Below are 10,417 nucleotides of genomic sequence, written 5' to 3'. Positions count from 1 at the left end.
GTGGGCAGTACACCACCAGGTGGCAGTGTTCTCTTTGTTTCTCAGGCTCAGTGTTAGTACTGAGCTGCGTGCTGGCTGGGGATGGGTAGGAGGGAGTAATTTGAGTGCCCGTGTCACAATGTTACAACGTGACAATGTGAGAACAGACAGGGGTCTATATTCACATCCTGGTATCACAGGAGGCTACCATACCGAGTTCATCCAGCTGACTAGGCACTTATCTGTGTGTGAGTGAGGCTATCTTCTCTGCTGCTCTGGAGGACATTCAGTTTATTCAGATCTCCATTTCCTGTTTTAAGGGAATAAGGATTTATTTTTCAAGACCTAGATTTGATAAGGAACCAGATACATGACTCACACACACATGCACATACACACACACACACACACACAAACATTAGGGCTCTGTGCCATGAAACGGTCTTTTAACGGTCTCCATTGAGGTGTGATTCAAAATCCAGAGGAGAGAATGAGGATGGCTTTCTTCTTCACCGAGCTCCTCCCCCATCCTCTGACGTCAACACATGGTTTCTCTCCCTCCAAGCTGCACAGCTGTACAGGAAATCAGTCAGTCACCACCATCCACTACTGTCACCATGGCAACACAGAGGGGAAATCCATTTTCTGTCTCCCTCTCTCTCTTCCTCTCTCTATTCTTCTCTTTCTCTCTCAAACACACATGTAAACACATAAACACACACACACACACATGGCTTTGCATCTATTTTGTCTAGTAATGATATTTTGTCCAGGACAGCTGATGTGGTGAGGTATTCAATGAAAATTATGTTGCATATTGTATCAAATATTTATGCCAGGTATTTTAGATTCATTGTTCCAGGGAATGGAGCAACGATGATGAAACCGAAAGGCGCAGCATTGCCAACTGTGACAGATACAACTCCTGGACTGTCTCCCAAAACTAGATTCATCTCTGATTCCTGACAGTATGGAGGAGCAGTCTGGCTCCTGTGTGCATATCTTAGACCTTTCATCTATGAAAGATGAGACGCAGGGTATTAGGTGACAGTAGTGCTGACCTCTTGATAATCCCACGGGGCACTGGGGCAGGACAGGCCGGCAGAGCCAGATGGCCAGAATTGAAGGCCACCCCGCCCCCCGTGCCCCAACCCCACCCTGAACACCCTCCTCAGAGGAGGCCACTCAAGCATCCTTCAGCCCTCATCACCATCCTCCTCTGAACGCTTTGAATTTCATCGTTTTTGATCTCCACTCCTCTTCGTCTGCTGTAACATAAACAACCACTGTTTCTAATCCCACTTGTTTTTTTTTGGTGATGAAATATTTTTTATTTTGTAACTCTCCACATCAATCATTACATACAAGAGAACAGAAATAGGGAAAGAAAAAAGATCACATCAAAACAAATATAATATATTAAACAAGAGAGAAAAATATAATAAATAAATAAAAAATAAAAAAAATAAACCCACCCACAAAAACAAACACAAAAGGACATACAGGCATTATACACATTATTTATAAAGTTGACACAGCAATATAGCAGTCAGTTCAAAAGATCTTTCAGCTCAGAAGCAGCAGAGGTCCACAGGTTTAGAGTCTCAGACTTAGCCCCATGCATCCTTGCGGATGACAACTCCAGGTAAGCCAGAAAAAATCCTGCGGTGCTCTGTCAGGGAAATACAAGTGGAGAAATGGTTGAGCAGAAACCCCGGGCATTCCCAGACCACATGAAAGAAGGTCCCCACTGTCCCCAGGATAAAGGCTACACAATGTGCAATTAGGACTATCAGTAACCTTCATACAAAACCGCTGGTGCGGAGAACGATATGTCTTATGTACAAAATTGAGGTGGATTTCCTGATGGTCTGGGTTTCTGGACGCTAATATTACATTAAACCATACTCTCTTCTCTAATCCCAGTTGTTCAGTTGTAGTAACGCTGATGGGATCATGGTCATAACCAATGTTTTGCTTGTCCTCTTCACAAGGGATTAGCCGTTGCACTCATTAAACTAGCTCATTAACTAAAACAGCCTCAGTGACAACAAAACAAGGTTCGGCGATGATCCGCTGATCTGATAATAAAAGCTGATAATCACATTACACATAAACAAATCTCCTGATGTACCTCTCTGCGCTGTCACTCTCTCTGGGTCCACACAACCCATCTCTGCTGAGAGAGAGAGAGAGAGAGAGAGAGAGACATGGACTAACATACTGATTGACATGCACTAGTTCCTGTGTTTATTGCTGGCGGAACTATGACTCATTCTTTCTCTCCCACTTTCTATCTAACTCGCTCTCTCTTTTTCTTAGACACACACACACACACACACATGCACACACACACATGCACACACACACATACACATGTACTGTACACACATGCACAGTTTGTAGATTCACTGGAGGAGGGATAAAGTGTGTGTGTTTGTGTGTGTGTGTGTGTGTGTGTGTGCATTTAAAAGAGAGAGGGAGACAGAGAGAGAGAGAGAGAGCGAGAGAGAGACGCATGCATGTATGTTGTGTATTTGATTCTGCTTTCAGATGCCTTATTTCTTGTTATTTAATCCTCTGTGGCTTCAATATGCGAGAGGCTGGAAGATTAAAGCCTTCGATTACATGAGCTCAGCTCCGACAGAGGGTACATATCTGTGGGCACAGGGGGGTCAGAGAAGTCCCTCTCATCATAATGTGACCACACAGTAAACCATAGTTCTGAATCAGGAGGAGGAAACTATGATATAAATATCACCAGAGGGCTATTGCGTGATCATATAATCTTATGAGGCCCGAGAGCTCCTATACAGAGCATGGGACCTGGGGTGTCCGCTATCTCGGTATGTGTTTGTTTACAGTCGGTGTTTGGAGAGACAGTCAAGGCTTTTCCTGTGGAACCACCGAGGCGGGGAGCGTGTTCTGATAGCGGAGAAGGGAGCGAGAGAGAAGGGAAAGGGAGGAGGGAGGGAGAGGAGGAGGAGGGTGGGCAGAGGAGGGAGAGGAGGGAGGGAGGGCGGAGGAGGAGGGCTCCTGGTAGATTCTTGTAGCCTGAGCGTTTGCGCTGGCTGAAGGGAGGAGACTCAGAGCAGCAGCGGGGAGGACGTCTGTCAGCTGGAGCAGCGAGCAGAGAGACAGAGCAGGAGGGAGGCACACTGAGAGAGAGTGAGTGTGTGTGTGTGTATATGCGCGTGCCTGCCTGTTTGCCAGCCTGACTGACTGTGTGTGTGTGAGTGTGTGTGTGTGTGAGAGAGAGAGAGAGAGAGAGAGAGAGAGAGAGAGAGAGAGAGAGAACGCGTGGATACTACTCCACCAGACTGAATGTCTCTGGGCTTCATACACATACAGAGGTAAGACACAGACATCCTCCATTTTCCTTCATTTCGTACAGTATGTTTGTAGGATAATGGAACCCTGAACAGGCTGTGTAGCAGCGGAGGACGGGTGTTTGTTTGGGCGGTCGGTCCTGTCTTGAGCTGTCATTTTGTCAGTGGCGTGAGGGGCAGGATGATACCACTGTTCCCACTAGCTGGACTACAGTACAGTCTCTCACTCTCATTTCATCCCTTTCTCTCTTTTTCTGTGTGTGTGTGTGTGTGTGTGTGTGTGTGTGTGTGTGTGTGTGTGTGCGTGCGTGCGTGTGTGTGTGTGTGCGTGTGTGCGTGTGTGTGTGTGTGTGTGTGTGTATGAGAGAATGAGGGAATGGAATCTTCTACCCCTCCTCTTCTCCAGAGTGGTGGACAGATCTCTAATGTGGAGCCAGAGGAATTAAGAGCATCTGTTTGGGGAGAAATTTGCATGAGTGGGGGATGAGAGATGGAGGGATGCTGGGGGGAAGGGAAGAGCGACAGAGAGAGAGAGAGAGAGAGAGAGAGAGGAGAGATGCTGGAGACAGAGAGGGAACGGAGACAGCTGATAATCAGAGAGGGCTCCCTCCAGCCTCCCGCGGGCTTACCATCCGTTCAGAGAGGCTGTTCGTCTTCCTGCCATTTGCAGGTTTCAGTTGAGGCACCTGAGCTCTTGGGCCGGGCACACTGGCCATACTGAGCACATTGTTTGTGGGATTGTTTTTCAGTGGAGCTCGCCGACAGTAATACAGATAAGGATACAGATGAAGTCACACGTTCATGTGAGAACACACGTACTGTACTGCACACTCACATGCACAGCTATCTAAATTTCCTGTCAGCCATGTTGAGAGAGACATTCTGTGGCTCTATCTTATCGTTATCATCGTGTGGCTTTAGCATTTTCTCATTCTCTGAAGGGGTCGACCGGTCTTTCTGTGAAAATAAGTGCATGTTTCCTGTCACTCATTAAAAATTCACATTCACACTATGCAGCTCAGGCAGCTTGGCTCTCGAGACACAGAGCAGTAATGTTGTACTGCTGGGAGCAGGCAGGGAGCGCCTCGCTGGCATGTTATGCAGGGCTGGCTGCAAGGCCACATATTGTTTAACACACACTGATGTTAAGACTGGGACAGCGGCGCACAAAATGTCAACAGAGCACACAGACACCCAACACATAAGGAAGAGGAGGGAGGCGGTGTGTGTGTGTGTGTGTGTGTGTGTGTGTGTGTGTGTGAGATCCACGTAGAGCTCACCTTTAGTGTATCCACTGACACTGGCGATAGGTGAATAGACATAAACAAATGACAAAAGGTGAAAAATCATGTTAGTTTTGCATGGCTTGATATCAGTGAAACACCACCTGAACTGCAGATGATACGCATGACAAGAACAGTCTATCCTGAAATTGGGGAGAGTGAATGTACTCTTATGTATCATTTACTGGCCTAGCAATAGTATTCATTCATTCATTCATCACCCCATCACGTACAGCGTGGGGACTGTATGTTGAGTTAGTCAAAAGTGTACTCCTGTAGAGTCTAAACAAGGTTTAGGCCCGGATGTTTGTAATATTGTTAACAGTCCAGGAGTCTGCTGGTGTTATTCTTGGCTGAGTGATTGATTCCAGAGGAAACTATGTTTATTCCTCCTCATTCAAGGCAACGGTAACACACTCGTTTTCCTCAGAGCGGGTGCTGGTGTGCAGCGAGTCTGCAAGAGAGCGAGAGCCTAACGCTGGCACCAACGCCACGCTCTGACAGAAACGTGTGGCGCACACCGGCCACAGCAACTCACAGCTGAAGCAAGGGCAAAATCTGTCATTTAACACTGTACGAATCAGGGCAATAGAGCTCTTTTTATTGGAACATTTTTTATTGGATCAGTCGGACATATTCCAGAGGGGTAATGCCAAGTAAATGAGAGCAGTTACTGAGGTATGCACAGCTTTTTCTGAGCTTGATCAACCGATCCATTATACTGCCAGATTTTCCCCAATCCTATTACCCCAGTCCATCAATCACATTCGCCCTTTAAAACAGAGGGGCACCTCTCCACACTTACCCTTAACTTGATTTTATTCAGTCATTCAATCTCATCTCATTCATCTATGCGCGGGCGGCTCACCCACCTAGCCCTGCAGTGGACTGCTCCGCTGAACACAGGCCCAGCTCAGCCCTCATGGGTTCGCCCCGTAGCAGCTAATTCACCATCAGACTGTCGCACCACTAGAGTCAATTTGATAGAATGTGGGAAAGAACAACAACACATTTTTGTGTCGCCCAAAGTAGGAGCAACGTCTGCTGCCCCACCCTCCCCCCTACCCCCATGGGATGCATCATTTCCTGGGCCACTGCCCTCTCCCTTCTGCCCCCACCCCCCCCCCACCCTTCCGGATCTACCTCTCCGTATTGGAGGCCCCAGGTTGGGCAGCGGCTGCATGCTGGGCATGGCACAGATGTCTGAGCTAATGTAATGATCACAGGGGGCGAGGGAGCCAGCAGGACACGATCTCTGATGCACTAAAGTTGAGCCAGCTCGTCCTGGAGACAGAGAGGAAAAGAGAGGAAGAAAAAGACAGAGAGAGAGAGGGGGGGGGGAGGAAAAGAGGGTGGGGGAGAAAAAAGGGCCAGAAAAGGAAGGAAGAAATGTTGTCATGACTTGAGGATTTGACAGATCTCTGCTTTAACAGAGTAGGGCCATATAACTCATATAGACATGATCTCACTTCCTTGTGAGGCAGGGCCGAGGAGCAGAGTGATCTGGTAATACATACAGCACAGACACAGCTGGTACATCTCACTCACTTACATGTAATATTATTATATGGTCGCTATTGGTTTCATAATGATGACGATGACAACATCCTGTATTTGCCTGTCCCAGACACTAAAAGCTTCATGTAATGTCCAAGTCCACCGTCCTGTGTTTACTTTTGAATACTAACAACAGGAGAGAGGGGCTCAGCTGTCACATCATTACCAGAGACAATTATAGCCTGACAATAAGCCTTGTGTGTGTGTGTGTGTGTGTGTGTGTGTGTGTGTGTGTGTGTGTGTGTGTGTATGTGTGTGTGTGTGTGTGTGTGTGTGTGTGTGTGTATGGGTGGTTGTGTTCTTGTGTGTATGCATAGTGTGGGCAAGACTGACTCAGGTCAACTGAGGTTAGTTGCCACTATGATTACATACATACATAACTATCATAATAATCGTAACAAAGTGGCACTCGTGTGAATACTGTCTGCCCTTTCTCCTCCAGTTAAAAGACTCCTGAAGTCAGTGTTTTACTGAAGCATCCCCATTGCTTTGTTCAATCAGTGACATCTTAGAGAGGACCTCATTGTCCTGTGACACAGTGAGTCACTCTGGCAGGAGTATTCATTACGAAAAAGGGAGTATTCAGTGTGTGTGTGTGTGTGTGTGGTGGGGGGGGGGGGGGTTGTATTACTAATCCAGCACTATTGGCCTCAATTAGCTCTGAGTGGGGGTCCCATCCTTCCTTCCCAGTAGACCCTCCAAGGTTAATCATTCGATCTCAAAGGGCCAGATGGCCGAGCCAGGGACAGATTTTTAATCACCACGCTCTGATTTCCCTCCCCGGGCATCGTGGTGGATAGCAGTGCTCCTGCCCGTCTTAATATCTCTCCACAGACGCCTGCCCTGGACATCCCATTCCATAAAAGCAGAATAATGAAGAGAGATTCTGCATGGCTGCTATGACAGTGATATCTTTGTGATCATGTGTGTGTGTGTGTGTGCGCGCGCGTGTGCGCGCGCGTGTGCGCGCCTGGCTCTGTGTGTCAGAGAGAGCGAGAGTGAGCGACTGAGGAAGACAGAGTGAGTGAGAGTGAGAGTAGTGTAAGGTTGTGTGGGAGTGTTTGAGAGTGTCACTCTCGACAGGCCAGGAATAATATTTTCTCACCAGGATCTGTCCTGCGGTGCCTCATCACCCTCTAAGTCAGTGGCACCCGGAGTCAAGTGGCCGCCATAATCACATCTGTAGACGGCCTCTTCACCAAAACAGAGTCCCTGACGACCAGAGGGGGGGAAGCCGAGTCCAGAGCTCCTAAAGGCCAGGCCACAGAGGGGGAGACTCCCAGGGAGGGAGGGGGCCAGATACACCGGGACCGAGGCAGATGAGTGGAGCATTGATTCATCTGAGCTAGCGGCAGGATGGGCCATGCTGGGTGTCTGTCTGTCATTACTAAACACCTGTCTTTGTTGGGGGGGGAAGGGGGGGGGGGGAAGCAGAAGGTTTGAATGCGGGAGAGAATTGGATCACTGGCCAGATCCCACATAGATCATTCCCTTCAACCGCAGAACCTACTGCTCTCGACAGAAGCATGCCTGAACAATGATGACGCGCATAAACTGCAGGCTAAGAGAAAAGCAACAACAACAACCTATTTTCCCTTGGGGAGATTGATAGCAAAACAGCGGCCTTCCCTTGGCAGAGGAGCTTATCCTGTTGCACACAGTAAACATTTAGTAGTCCATTACATATTGTACCGTATCTCATAATTTTGTGTTTCAGTACGACTATCAAACAACGTTTGCATATGTTTTAGAGTTGCTGTTCTGAAATTAATATACCCTTTCATATACAATGGCAATCGTATCCATCCACAGCCTCAAATGCCCCCCTTAATTATGATATAATAGCAAATATAGTCCAGTGTTTATTGTACTATATGGGGGGCCTTAATGCTAAAAGAATATTCTGGCTCAGTACCCATTGCTTGTGAGGTTGTGTTAAGGGATGCAACGTTGCTTTAACGTTGTGTGTGGAGGTGATTTACGGTGCTGGAATTCCCTTCCACTGCAGATCTGCTCTTGCAGAGTAATTGGCCCATTTATCAGAAGCAGCAGAAAACGAAGTCACAGATGCATGAAGAATGAATCTGCTGGAGAGAGAGAGTGAGAGTGCGAGAGAGAGTGTGAGAGAGAGTGTGTGTGAGAGAGAGAGAGAGAGAGAGAGAGAGAGAGAGAGAGAGAGAGAGATAGAGAGAGAGATTATTGTGTGGGGGTCAGATTCTAGGGCCCAAACTGCTTGAACAGGAGAGTTAGCTGCTATGATCAAATGCTTTCATTCAAATGGAAACACCTTTTTATGAATTTGGTTACAATGTGTGGCATGTCACCAATAGAGCTGGCTTGTTCTTTAATCTGTTCAGTATGTGTGTGTGTGTGTGTGTGTGTGTGTGTGTGTGTGTGTGTGTGTGTGTGTGTGTGTGCGTGTGCATGTGCATGTGCATGTGCATGTGCGTGTGTGTGTGTGTGTGTGTGTGTGTGTGTGTGTGTGTGTGTGTGGTGTTGTTATGCTACATTTAAATTTGACAGTCCCGGTCCATTCAAAAGCCTTTGAGCCTACGTTGCAGGAGAGCTGTGACATTCTGGCACATGGTGATCAGAGAGAGGCTACACAGGCCTTAGTGTAATTTAGCTGGAATGCAGGAATGGAAGTGTGCAGTGCTTGTGCCTGTGTTCTGAATGGTCCGCCCTCTGCTTCTCCCTCCCTCCCTCCCTCTCCACAGAGCAGGGCAGACACACCGTTCAGAGGGAGCTCCAGGCAGACGTCAGGGCAGAGTGCGGGGGAGTGAGCAGACAAGGTAAGAGAGAAAATTGTGGGGTGCATGGAGAGGAAAATTATATTGTACAGTATGGGGTTGCATGAGTGAGTCTCTCATGTAATGTTGCAAGTGATGTAGATGTTGTATTAGTTTTCTCATGTTAAATGCGAGAGGAAATTTTCTGGCTACTCAAGATGACATTGTAAGTGTATGACAGCTGCCCACAAAGTAGTTCATTGACACGGATAAGGTTGTCCTCCATTTTAATGGCACGTTTATCAGTATTCATTCAGTGTTATCAGCATGCTGACACCATGTGTAACAATTGAGAATGGTATTTTGAGCAACAGACAGGATAGGAAGCTTCATTTACACAGTTTACGTATCAGGTCTCATTCCTCATTTCTTCCTTCAATCATACTGTACACAAACTGTACACTACTTCCATGCAGCTGTCTTTCACTGAATACCATCAGTAAAGAATGTGGACCTACTTTTCCCGAGACACCTCAGAAACCGCAAAGAGTGACATCCCTATCAATACAGCAGGCTGCTGATATGCTGGCCTGTTTTGACATCTCCTATGAGAGTTGGAAACCACATTACATTGTGGCCTAGTTATAAAGCAGTAGTGTTATTTGGGAGGGCGTTGCTCCAGAGTTGTCAATGATGCCCTTGTACTGCCCTATTTCAATGAGTGAGACGACTTTACGAAACAATTTCAAATCCAATGGATAGACCTCATCTGAAGCACGACAGCAATAGGCAATACCCACAGACAAAGCTATTATTAGCCTCTCATGTCTCTGAGGTAAATGTTTGAGAAAGGTACCACTCTGCCTTTACATTCATCAATATATGGATCTGTTTGAAGGGATGCATATACTGTATGCAGGATCAGGATGACCAGAAGGAGGGCACAAATCACACCAGTCTTACAATCGCAACACTGGTTACTGGTCAGTTTTAGAATAGATTCTAAGATTATTTTATTAGTTTATAAAGCTCTCCATAGTCATGCACCTGAATGCATGTCAGGCATGCTTTTACAGTATACACTAAATATGTCCCTGAGATCCTCTGGCACTGAACTTTTAACAGTTCCTGGAGCCAGGACCCAGATACATGAGTCAGCCTTCAGTTTTTACACCCACATTCTCTGGAATACCCTCTCATAAAACCTAAGAATGGCTGAAACTGTGGGAAATTTTAAGCAAGATCTTAAGACATACCTTTTTTTTATTACACTTTTATCATGTAGTTTTACCTGTTTTAATTAAGAATTCGAATTTTTATCTACTATTTTAACTTTTTTTCTTTATTCTGTACAGCACTGTGTGCTATATTTACTTGTATGAACAGTGCTATATAAATACATTTGACTTTGACTTAGAAATGCAGAGTAAGAGAGTCATCTAAGGACGACCTAGAAAGATGGATGAATCACTATCCACTGGCATATAAGGTCCAAAATGGCCCCATTCAGATATAGACCTGGCCCACATCACATGTCTAC

Source organism: Borostomias antarcticus (assembly GCF_949987555.1).
Source record: "Borostomias antarcticus genome assembly, chromosome: 5".
Classification (NCBI taxonomy): Eukaryota; Metazoa; Chordata; class Actinopteri; order Stomiiformes; family Stomiidae; genus Borostomias; species Borostomias antarcticus.
This window is presented reverse-complemented; position numbering follows the sequence as displayed.